Source organism: Sturnira hondurensis, unplaced genomic scaffold (assembly GCF_014824575.4).
Source record: "Sturnira hondurensis isolate 20B ecotype Veracruz unplaced genomic scaffold, ASM1482457v3 Scaffold0016535, whole genome shotgun sequence".
Lineage (NCBI taxonomy): Eukaryota > Metazoa > Chordata > Mammalia > Chiroptera > Phyllostomidae > Sturnira > Sturnira hondurensis.
The window spans coordinates 1,112,919-1,126,054 of record NW_028089166.1 but is presented as its reverse complement, the minus strand read 5'-3'; positions in this window follow the sequence as shown (position 1 = coordinate 1,126,054).

Here is a 13,136-nt window from a genome sequence, read left to right as displayed (position 1 = left end):
ATCTCTCAGAAAAATTTCTGTGGTGAAGGAATTGATTTAACTTTAATTGTTTCTGCAATTTTAAAATATATGTAGTCCAAGAACACTCATTTCTGTATTACCTTCCATATAACATGATAAAATATCCCTTTATGTAAATGCTCTATTAGGCAAATTCATTTCCATACCCTTGAATAAAGGTTTATAATTACAATCTTTACTGGAAATGCCAACGTTAACACAAGTATCCTATGTACTTCAACTGTCAATCTAAGCTTTTTGAGGTAAATTTAGGGCATAAATCTAATAAATAAACTTTCCACAAAGCCACAATTTTTTATGTTTGCTGAAATCACATTTATTATAAAAGGAATAAGAGAAATTGAACAATTCTATAAATGAAACAATTTAGTTCATAGAATATTATGGATTTTTTTGCTACAACATGATTTACAAAATTTTATTTATTAAAACAAGGACATTTTCTCTTACTTGAATTTATAAATATCTATCTTAAGAGTTATCTTAAACATTTATAGTTTACTAAAGAAATGTGTAATGACTTTAGTCTAGAAACTATATATTAGCTTATATTAGAAAAAACTGCATTTTTATTGTCAAAAATGGAGGTTTTATCACAGATCAGCTGAAAATTTTACTGTAAAATGTCAATTGTGTTTATTGTGTAACTCAAAACAAAGATATGAATATGAGTCATATTCAAAATAAGCAATCCAATGTTTTCCTTCTTTGAGAGTTTCTATCATGAATTTTTCTGAATTCAAATAATATGGCAAATAGTTCTTGCCCACACATACTTGGTTTGAAAAATGTTGCCATTGATTGCTAAAACAAAGATTTAGAGGCATCAGTGTGTCCACAATGTTCTCAATTTTGTTTTCCTTTACATCTGACTCTCTTTCATTTATCCTTATTCCTTCTTGGTTAGATTATTCTTGTCTTGCGAATTTCAATTTGGACATATTTTCCTGAATACATATTCTAAGTACATTTGCTTTCATTAAAACCACTCAGTTTATAAAATCTATTAAAGTTAAATCTATGTATTGTGTGGATTGCCTCTAATTTTTACTAAAATATAAATATATACAGCAAAAAATAGAGATTTTGCAAATAGCAAGTGATGTATGCTTTTAACGTGCATCACATTCAGAGCATAAATTTGTGACTATTCTATTTTAGGAAGTATCATAATCATCCTTTAAAATTATTTCCTTTAGGTATTTTACAAAACCTGAAAATCATAAGGAACTGCTCATTTTCACCATTAAGACACTTGGAAAATAGTGATTCATATTCTAAGTAGTTTTAGATCTTTACGTTATGATGAGTATCTCATAGGTGCTAGTTGTTTGCCACATCTATTTGCTTCTTTTTTTTTTTTTTTGTGGGCACTTAATCAGTTAGCCTGTGCTATCCAACCATTTACCCCAAAATTAGTGGTTCAGGTAAACAACCATTGTTTTATTGTTGTTCCTAATTCTGTGAGTCAGCAACTTGGACTGAGCTCACCAGAGAGATTTTTATGGTCTGTGTTGGACTTACAAAAACCATTGACCAGATGAGAGGCATCTTGGGGCTGGATGGCCTAGGATGGCTTCGCCTTCGTGTATGGTGGTTGGCAAGCTGTTGGCCAGGCTCTCAATGGGGTCTCTCCATGCACGTTATGTTGATTCTTAATGCAGACAATAATCTGAAAGGAACAGAGAAGAAACTGCAAGTTTGGGGGGTTCTAGGCCCACGATGTGCACAAGTCACGCATGTCACATTCATTTGGTTAAAACAATTAATTTGGGCAAAACCAGATTAAAGGTGTGAAGGAAAACACCCTACGTTAATGTGAGAGGTTGCAGAAACGTGTGGACAGTTTTACATCTAACATCAATGCATAATCTGTCTAGGTTTCCCACCCTCTGATCCAGCTGGATGTGGCTACGTGCCTGAGTTACAGCCTGTAAAATATTTCATGGATTCTTTTTAATGTTTTTTCCTCCCAATTCACTACATCACGATGCCTAAGGTAGCATGACAATTGTAAGTGAACAACCAGTAGGGACCTAACACTCACTACCAATAGGCAAAAACTCTGGAGGTAGAGTTCCATGGAAAGGGAAAGGAATTTTTATTCAAAGGCTATAGAGTTTAAAATAATGACAAATTTCATCTTCAAAACCTATTTACAGAAGACATCCAAAGAAAACCATCCTGCCACCTTCTGCCAACTCCGTTCAAAGCTGCACCAGGAACCTCTTCTCTCACCCAAAAGTACCATCCTTTAAGAAACCAGCAGAGCTGGTTTCCAGTCACTGTCTGGCTTCAGGCATCTTTTAGATGGGCATCTGGGCATCCTACTCATGATGTGCTTCCTTCTTCATCTAGCCACTGCCTTCGGGTGCAGTTCTCTAGGACTTACCAGCCTGGGAACTTGAGCCCCCAGCACCAGGGAAAGAGGAGAGGACAAAGATTGCAGCTCTCCACTTCATAGAATCTGGCCCAACAGATATTTTTGAGAGTAAGAAGTCCATTCTTAAATAGAAATTTCTACACTTTTACTAAAGGCATATTTTTTTATGATGAATGTGAAGTGTCTTCATAAAGCTATTGCACATATGCAGAACATCTGCAAATTTATCATATAAATTATATAGTGTTTGTAGAGAGACTCCTTCAGTCTAGAGTTCAGTTACGTATGGTTCGATCTCATCCTCAGCAGAATCTACAAATGATAAAAGACCCTTTTTGTTATGCATAATAGTGTTTCAATTTAAAGATCCAAAAATAACAATTTCAGGAAATAAAAGGTCATTGAATGAAATAGAAAATGCTTAGTAATCAAAATCAATTTATTTCAAAACGTTTTATCACTCTTGAGAAGAAATCAGATTACCAAAAAGAAGACTCACCCGAAAGCGACTTTTCCCAAAAGTTGCCCCCTCTGCCACAGATGAAAGTAAACACTACCAAGACATGATCTGCTTGGGGAGGAAAGGTGTCTAATCCCTTAAAAGGGAAGGGCCTCGAGCCCCTTCTCCAGGGGCTTTTATTGGGTTGTGATACACAGGAATACAGGGCGGCAAGGATCAAACAGTAGATAACATTTCAAAGAAATCTGAGGGCTTAGTCTGAGTTAGTGTCTGTCAGGAAAGGGGGTTTGCAGAAACTTCAGAGTTTCCTGCTTGGAACCCTTAACATATGAATGAAAAAACTCTTAGCAGAGCAGGTTTCAAAGATTTTTTAGGAATTCTTTGTGATGCCAGATCTTTTCCCTGGGATCCACTCTAGCAAGGCAAGGAGCTGCACCCCTCCCCATCAGGTATTCAGGCTTAAGAGGATTAGAGCCAGGAAGTGCTTCTCCCAGAGGACATGGGGACCCCAGCTATGTCAAATAGCCAGGGGCACGGGTCTATTGCTCTCTCTCTGTTGCAGCCCCCAGAGTCCTTCCATGATGGCCTCCCAAGTGGTGTGTCTGGCTAAGGTTGCCTCCCACTGTGAGGGGTCTTACCCATCATTGACTTCTGACCAAGCTTTGGGGTCAGGAAGAGGAAACTGAGGCAGCTTTTGCTACCAGAGACAAGCTTTGTCTCCTTTGGCTCACATTACAGAGGTCACTTGCTCATCCTTAGCCATAGTGGGGTAGAGTTACAATTTCTGAAACTGGGCAGAGCGGTTCGCAACAACCCCAAACAATAATATTATCCGTAGTGCTTAGTCTTGGGAATAAAACTTTACATCCTCTAGCATTTTTCTAATTGTGTTTTCTTCCATTACAATGTATCCCTCTAATATCCCCTCCACCCCTACAATCACCACACTGCCATCCATGTTCAAGAGTTCTTTTTCCTTCTTGCTCAGTCCCTCCATCCCCTTACCCTACTCCCAGAGCTGTCAGCCTGCTCTCTATGTATGAGTCTGGCTCTATTTTGCTTGTTAGTTCATTTTGTTCATTAGATTCCACATATGAGTAAAATCATATGGTGTTTTTCTCTGATCTGACTGGCTTATTTCACTTGTCAAAATGTTCTCCTGGTCCATCTGTACTGTTGCAAAGTATAATAATGTCTTTGTTTCATGGCTGTGTAGTATTTCATTGTGTAAATGTTTCATAGTTATTTTATCCACTCATCTACTGATGGACACTTGGGCTGTTTCCATATCTTGGCAATTATAAATAAAAATCCTCTAATATTTTTGGCCCTGACTGGTGTAGCTCAGTGGATTGAGCCCAGGCCTGCGAACCACACGATTGTGGTTCAATTCCCAGTCAGGGCACATGCCTGGGTTGCAGGCCAGTTCCCAGCAGGGGACTCATGAGAGGCAACCATACATTGATATTTCTCTCCTGCTCTCCTTTCCTCCCCCTCTGAAGATAAATAAATAAAATATTTTTTAAAATCCTCTAATATTTTTATGCATAATGCTTTTATGACAAAATAATATAGATTACCACCAATAAGTGCATCTATTTTTTCTTGTTAAAGTAATGCATGATAATGTCAAAATTTAGATATTACAGGAGTTAAAATAAAAATTAAATAAAACTCTCTCACTCCATGACTTCAACTTCTTTCATTAGTAAATGGTAACCACACTTTCCAAGTTCTTTAATTCTTCAATAATATTTATTAGTCTTCTTTTCACAGTATTCTGTATCTGGGATTTTCATGTAATAATGTAGCTTAGAGATATTTCTATTTAAAAATATATATCAATTGCTATTTTATGACTTTCTGATTTTAGGCAGTTTTTGTTGATTTCTCCATGAATTCTAAGAAAATTAGCAAACTATGCACTTCTGTCATTCCTCTTTCAACATCTTTTCCTAAATATTCTCTTATTATTTTTATTATCAATATTTAAGAAATTTGCATTCCGCTTTATACACAGAATTTTGAGAATTGTTTATAGTTTTCCATTTAAATCCTTCATGCACATTGCCATTCTTTTACCACTATTTTTCTAAAACCAAGGTATCATTATTATTTTGTTATATCTAGAGTTGGCCTAATTTAAATTACAGGCTTTATTTATCTACATTTGAAACTGATAATAACTTCAGAGGAATAAAATTATACTGTTGTCTTCTACCTCAAACTGTTGCAGACCTGGCAAACAAAGCAGTATTCACTAATAAATCCTGTGCAAAAGATCTGAAGTCAGATTGATTTTTGTTTTATTTTTTATTAATGAGTGGTTGGTTTTTTGAATGTTAAGGTCATAGAATTTTTCTTTGCCTTTGAAGTAAAAATAAAAGACAACCATAAGAAAATATATCATGTTGTTGATCATTCTATATCAAAATTTCTTGGCACTTGGTTTATTCTTTCAACCTCAAAATGCAGATTGTGACAAATGCTGTGTTTCATCTTTAGCATTTCAATTACTTTTACATTTTTATGCACCAACCCCAAGTATGCGCTCACAACAATGAGCACCTGAGTCTCTCTGTTAGAAAGCTGTTCTCAGGTTACCAGATTCATTTTCTCTGCTCTTGAAAATCTAGAAGTCCTGAGAATTTATATCCCCATTTGGCCTGGGAGCAACTGTTAAACAATGACTATGGCATGCAGGGTATAAATACTACAAGTCCCTTGCCTCTGACTGGGGTAACTCTCAGGTATGAGTATTCTGTCTCCAGAGCTGGCCTGGGATTATGTTCATATTCCCATGTTTGGGTATTTTACTAGGAATCATACCACTGTTTGGCTTCCTTCCATTTTTGTTCCCATTTTTTACCTCCCTACTGGTTTTGTCTTGGAAAAATCATAAACCTACTTCTGCATACTTCAACTCAATATCTGCTTCTAGTGTATTACTTTATTTCAGGAATGATTTCTCCTTTTATATCAGAATGTTTTTAGTTTATTTATGATTTTCCAGTTTTAAAGAATATTAATGATGCTTATGGATTTTATATTTTCTTTTTAATTATCTGTCATCGTTTCTTTAATCACATTCTATGCTATTTTCTTTTCCATATTATTTCATATAATTTCTTTAAACCTGTAATACATATATTTAACTTTAACTTTCATTGCCTATTTTATATTTTATTGTTTCTAGTGTAGATTTTATTTCTAAAATACCTTTATTATTATATTTATGTATTTCCAAATCTGTCAATTCACCTTTTATTCTTATTGTTCTTAGCTTTTCTTTGTTATATTGCTATTTCTTCCTCCACTTTTTAAAACACATTCTCTTTTTTTATATCTCAATTGCTCACACTCTCTATTCATTAACACTTTGAGTGTATTTCTCTTTACTTCTTTAAAAGTGGGAAAGATTTTTAAATGTGTAATCTTTTTTGAATCAATTTTTCTTTGTCTACATATTGTGCTTGAACTTTCTGTTTATACATTATTATTTTAAACATCAATTTTAACATGTTTGCTTAACACATAAAGTTTAACAGAGTTAATAGAGTTAAATCACTTAATTACAAAACAATAGTTTGTTGTTTTTGTATGTTAGCTCACGTAGTTCCCATCACAAATTTAAGTTTATTGCTGTCCTCACTTGATAGAGTAGGGAACTAAATGTTAGTGAATAAGATTATATATACTGATGAAATAGTTGATGAGAGTTTCCCAAACCTATGAAAAGAAGTAGATCCCGAAATCTAAAAAGCAAACAGAACACTTAGTTGCCTCAATCCAAACAAGCCTTCTCCAAGGCATATTCTATTAAAATTGTGAAAAGTTAATGACAAAGAAATAATGCTCAAGGAAACCAAGGAGGGGGGAAGTAACCTGTAAGTAAAAGCCAATTAAGTTATCATCAAATCTCAGCAGAAAATCTAAAAGCCAGAAGAAAGTGGAAGCCCATATTTAAGCTACTTAAAAAATAAATTACCAGCCAAGAATAATATATCCAACAAAGTTAACTTTTCTATGTGAAGGAGAATTAAAGATTTTTCCAGACATACAGAAGCTGATGGAATTTATCACCAGAACACCTCCATTGCAAGTAACACTCAAGGGGCATATTCTACCTGAAACAAAGAACAAAAGGTCACAAAACTATAAGTAAGATCACCAATAAACTAACAGTATAAACATGGGTAATTTGTGACAACAAAAACATAAAAAGGGAGGGGGTAAATGTCTGAACTGGCCAAGAAGTATGGAAATCAGATGCATTCCAAAGAGAAAGGGCTGCTGTATATATGAAACATTTTTTTTCATAAACCTAATCATAGCCACAGACAAAAAAACTGATAAACATAGGTTAAAAAAAGAAAACAGAAGAAGTAAGGAATTACCACTAAACAAAAACAACAGACAGAAACACAGAGGAAAATAATCAATGGATGCACAGAGCAAATGATAAAACACCTGTGGAAAATCTTCATACATCAATAATCACCCTAAATGCCAGGAGCTTAATTCACCAATAGAGAGGCACAGAGCAGCAGACCAAATCAGAAAACAAAATCCAACAATATGCTGCCTTTAGGAGACACACCTATGCTGCAAAGACAAAGTTAGACTCAAAGTGAAAGGGTGGAAAATGTTTCTCCAACAAATAATACCAACATAAAAGCAAGCATAGCCATACTTATGTATGACAAAATAGATTTCAATATAACAAAAGTAGCAAAAGACAGGAAATGGACATTTTATAATAATGAAGGGGACACTAAATCAAGAAGATATAAGACTTCATAATATATATTCACATCATCAGAGCACATTAAAATACATAAAGCAACTACTAACAGAAATAAAAGGAGAAAATGACAAAAAGCACAGTCATATTTGGGTACCTCAATACTCCATTGAAAGCTCTAGATAGATCACCAAACAGAAAATCAGTAAAGAAATACAGGCATTAAGTGAAACATTAGACTAAATAGACATGATTGACATTTAGAACTTTTCATCCCTATCAGATTATACATTTTTCACAGTGCACATGAAACATTCTCAAGGATGGACCATATATTGGGTCACAAAATTACCTTCAACAAATTCCAGAAGATTTAAATTATACCATTATACCAATCATATTCACCTACCACATTCTTTGAAATTAGAAATCAACTGCAAAAAGAGTAAGAAACCCACAAATATGTGGAGATTAAATAACATACTTAAAAATGACTAAGACAAAGAAGAACTAAAAGGTGAGATCAAAAGATATACAGAGACAAATGAGAATGACAATGAGAAATATCAAAACTCCTGGGATGCAGCAAAAACAGTAATACAAGGGAAGTTTATATAATTACAGGCCTATGTTAAGAAACAAGAGAAATCCCAAGTAAACAGCCTAACTTTACATGTTATAGAACTAGAAAAAGAAGAACAAAAATAACCCAAAGTCAGCAGAAGAAAGAAGATAATAAAAATTAAAGCAGAACTGAATGAGAGAACAAAAAGACAATACAAAATTAATATAACAGAGCTGGTTGTTTGAAAAGATAAATAAAATTAACAAATCCCTAGCTAGACTCCCTGCAAAAAAAAAGACAAAAGAATCTTATGAGCAAAATCAGAAATGAAAGAGAACTTACCAAAGACATCACAATATAAAAAGGATCATAGTAGAGTACTATAAAAGACTATATGCCACCAAATATAATAACTTAGGAGATATTGATAAGTTCCTAGAAAGGTGTAACTTTCTAGACTGAGTCATTAAATATTAGAAAGTCTAAATAGACTGATAAACAATAAGGAAATTGAAACAATTATCAAAACCCTTCCAAACAATAAAAATCCAGGACCAGATACTTCACTAGTGAATTCTACCAAACATTCAAAGATGAGTTGATACTAATTTTTCTCAAACTCTTCCAAAAATGTGGGGAAGAAGAAATACTTCCTAACATACTTTATGAGGCCAACATAACCCTGAAACCGAAACCTGGCAAAGATATCACACACATGTCCACACAAACACACACACAAATAGACCAATATCTCTGATGAATATAGGTACAAACATTCTAGACAAAATACTAGCAATTCAAATAAAACAATATGTTTTAAAAACAATATATCATAATCATGTGGGGTTATTTCCAGGGGAAAAGAGATGGTTCAGGATAAGTAAATTGATCAGAGTTATGCACAGAATTAAGAAAACAATGAATGAAAATCACATAACCTTATTACAGATACAGAAAAATCATTTGGTAAACTTCATTTGGTAAACTACAACATCTATTAACACTCAATAAAATGGGTGTACAGCAAAAGTACCTCAACATAAGAAAGGTTATATCTGACAAAACCTCAGCCAATATGATATTCAATGATGATAAACCAAATGCTTTTTCACTAAAATCAGGAACATAAGGATGCACACTCTCACCACTTTTCTATAAAACAGATCTGGAAGTCCTAGCCAAGGCAGCCAAATAAGATAAAAGGCATCTAAATTGGGAATGAAGAAGTTAAAATGTCACTTTTTATAGACGATATGATTCTCCTATATAAAACCCTAAAAACTCCACCAAAAAAAACCCTACTAGAAATAATAAACAAACACAGTAAATTTGTAAGATACAAAATTTCAACTAAAAGAATAAAATACCTAGAAATAAACTTAATGAAGAATGTGAAGGACTTAAATGGAACTACAAAGCAATATTAAAAAGGATTGAAAAAGACAAAATGAAATGAAAAGATAGCCATGTTCAATGGACTGGAAAAATCAACATAGTTAAAGCAGCCATATTACCCAAAGCAATATACAGATTTAATACAAATCCCATCAAAATCTCAATGTCATTTTTAAAGGATAGAACAAAAATAATCATATTTGTATGGGGCCACAAGAGACACCTAATACCAAAGCAATCTAGAATAAAACAAAACAAAGCCAGAGGTATCATACTACCTGACTTCAAATTATACTACAGAGTTACAATAATCAAAACAGCATGGTATGGTCAGAAAAACAGACACACAGACCTATGGAACAGAAATGCAAGTCCAGAAATATAACCACATATATAAGGGGTGGGGGGAAACTTTAACAAAGGAGAAAAAACACACAATATGAAAAAGAAATCCTCTTCAATACATGGTGCTGGGAATTTAAAAAAGCCACATACAACAGAATTAAACTAGATTACAGTTTGCCCCATGGAAAAATTCATTCAAAATGGATTGAAAGCCTAATTATAGTATTTGAATTAATAAATTACATAGAAGAAAACATAGGTACTAAACTTATGGGCCTTGCTCATGGAAAATGTTTAATGAATTTGACTACATAGGCAAGGGAAGTAAAGGCAAAAATAAATGAATGACACTATATCAAAGTAAAAACTTCTGCAGAGCAAAAGAAACTGACAACAACAAAAAAGGCAGCCAAATGAGAGGGAGATGATATTTGCAAACAGCTCTGACAAGGGATTAAAATACAAAATATATAAAGAACTCACACAACACCAAACCAACAATCCAATTAAGAAATTGGCAGAGGGCCTGAACAGACACTTCTCCCAAGAAATCATACAAATGACCAACAGATATATGAAAAGATGTTTAACTTCACTAGCTTTTAGGGAAATAAAAATCTAAACTGCAATGAGATATTACCTCACACCAGTTAGAATGGCTATTATTAATGAGACAAGTCATAAAAAGTGTTGGGAACATTGTGGAGAAAAAGGAACCCTCGGTCACTGCTGGCGTGAATATAAACTGAAAAAGCCACTACTGAAAAACAGTATGGAGTTTCACAAAAAAATATGAATAGAGTTATTATATAACTCAAGAGGTTTATCAACCTGAAAAACTCAAAAAACACTTATTTGCAAAGATATATGCATCCCTATAGTCATTGCTGCACCATGGACAAAACATGGTTGAAACATAATTTGCAAATCAATGCAATACACTACATCAACAAAATGGAAAAACAAAACAAAACGCATAATCATATCAATCAATGGATGCAAATAAAGCATTTAACCAAATCCAGTGCCCATTTATGATAAAAATTCTCAGCAATGTGTGAAAAGAGGAAACATACCTCAAAGTAATAAAGGCCATCAATGAAAAATCCACAGCCAACATCATACTCAATCAGCAAAACAACAGTGTTTTCCTTAAGGTAAGGAATAGGACAAGGATGCCCACTTTCACCCGTCTTGTTCAACACAGTACCGGATGCCCTCACCATAGCAACCAGACAAAAGGAAGAAATAAAAGGCATCCATATTGGAAAGGGGGAAGTAACATTGTTATTATTTGATGACATAATGCTGTATATGGAAAACCCTGAAGATCCCAACAATAAATTACTAGAACTAATAAATGAATCCAGTAAAGTAGCAGATTACAACATTATTGTTCAGAAATCAGATGCATTTTTATACCCCAATAATGTACTATAAGTAAAGGAGACTAAGAATGCAACCCCATTCACAATTGCTTCATAAAGAATAAAATGCCTAGGTATACATTTAACTAAGGATGGAAAAGACCCATACTCAAAAAATTATGAGACACATATGAAACAAATTGAAGATACAAACAAGTAGAAGCAAATATCATTTTCACGGATAGGAAGAGCTAACATCATTAAAATGTCCATGCTACCAAAGCAAGCTATAGATTCAACTCAATTCTTAACAAGATACCAAAGGAGTATTTTACAAAACTAGAATAAATATTCCAAAAATTTATGTGGAACAACAACAAAAACACCCAAATAGAAATAGTTATCTTGAGAAAAAAGAACAAATTCTGATGAATCATTCCACCTAATATCAAACTATACTACAAAGCCATAGTGATCAAAACAGCATGATACTGACCTAAAACATATATATATATTAATGGAACAGAATACAGAGCCTAGAAATAAACATACTTTTATAGTTAATTAATATTTAATAATAAGCAAAATATATACAACAGGGTGAAGATATTCTATTCATTAAATGGCATTTGAAAAATTGGACAGACACACAAAAATGAAAATAAACCACCTTCTTACACCATTCACAAGAATAAATTCAAAATGAAATAAAGATGAAGACATTAGACTCTAAACCATAAAACTCCTAGAAGAAACCATAGGTCACAAAATCTCAAACATTTATCACAATCATATAGTTTTCTGATATATCTCCTTGGGCAAGGGAAACAGAACAAAAATAAATAAATGGGATTTTATCAAACTAAATTATTTTTTTTACTGCAAAAGAAACCACCAACAAAAGGAAAAGACTACTCACTAAATGAGAGAACATACTCACTGATACATCTGACAAGGGGTTATATTTAATATTTATAAAGAATTTATAAAATTCAACACAATAAAAAAATCCAACTAAGAATGGGCAGCCCTGGCTTGTGTGGCTCGGTGAATTGTGTGTTGGCCTGCGAACGAAAGGGTCGCCGGTTTGATTCCGAGTCAGGGCACATGCCTGGGTTGTAGGCCAGGTCCCCAGTAGGGGGTGTGTGAGTCAACCACAAATTGATATTTCTCTCTCCTCTCTTTCTTCCTTCCCTCCCCTCTCTCTAAAAATACGTAAAATCTTTTTAAAATGGGCAAAGTATCTGAATAAACACTTCTCCAAAAAGAGCATACAGATGGTCGACAGGCATATGATGCCCAAGGTCACTAATCATTTGAGACATGCAAATTAAAACTATACTGAGACATGACCTCACACCTGTCAGAATAGCTACCAATAATAAATTATTTGATAAACAACAAATGTTGGTGAGGATTTGTAGGAAAGGGAACCTTCATGCACTGCTGATGGGAATGCAGATTGATGTAGCCACTGTGGAAAGCAGTATACAATTACTTCAAAAAATTAAAAATGAGGCTGCCTTATGACCCAGCAGTCCCACTTCTAACAGTATATCTGAAGAAACTCAAAACACTAATTTGAAAGAATATATGCACCCCTATGTTCATTGCAGCATTTTTTTTACAATATCCAAAATTTAGAAACAGCTCAAGTGCCCATCTGTAGATGGGTGGATAAAACAGCTATAATATGTTTACACAATGGAATACTACTCATGCATAAAAAAGAAGAAAATTTCACCCTTTGCAACAGCATGGATAGACCTGGAGAACACTATGCTAAGTGAAATAAACCAGTCAGAAAAGCACAATACCATATGATTTCACTTATGCGTGGAATCTAATGAACTAAT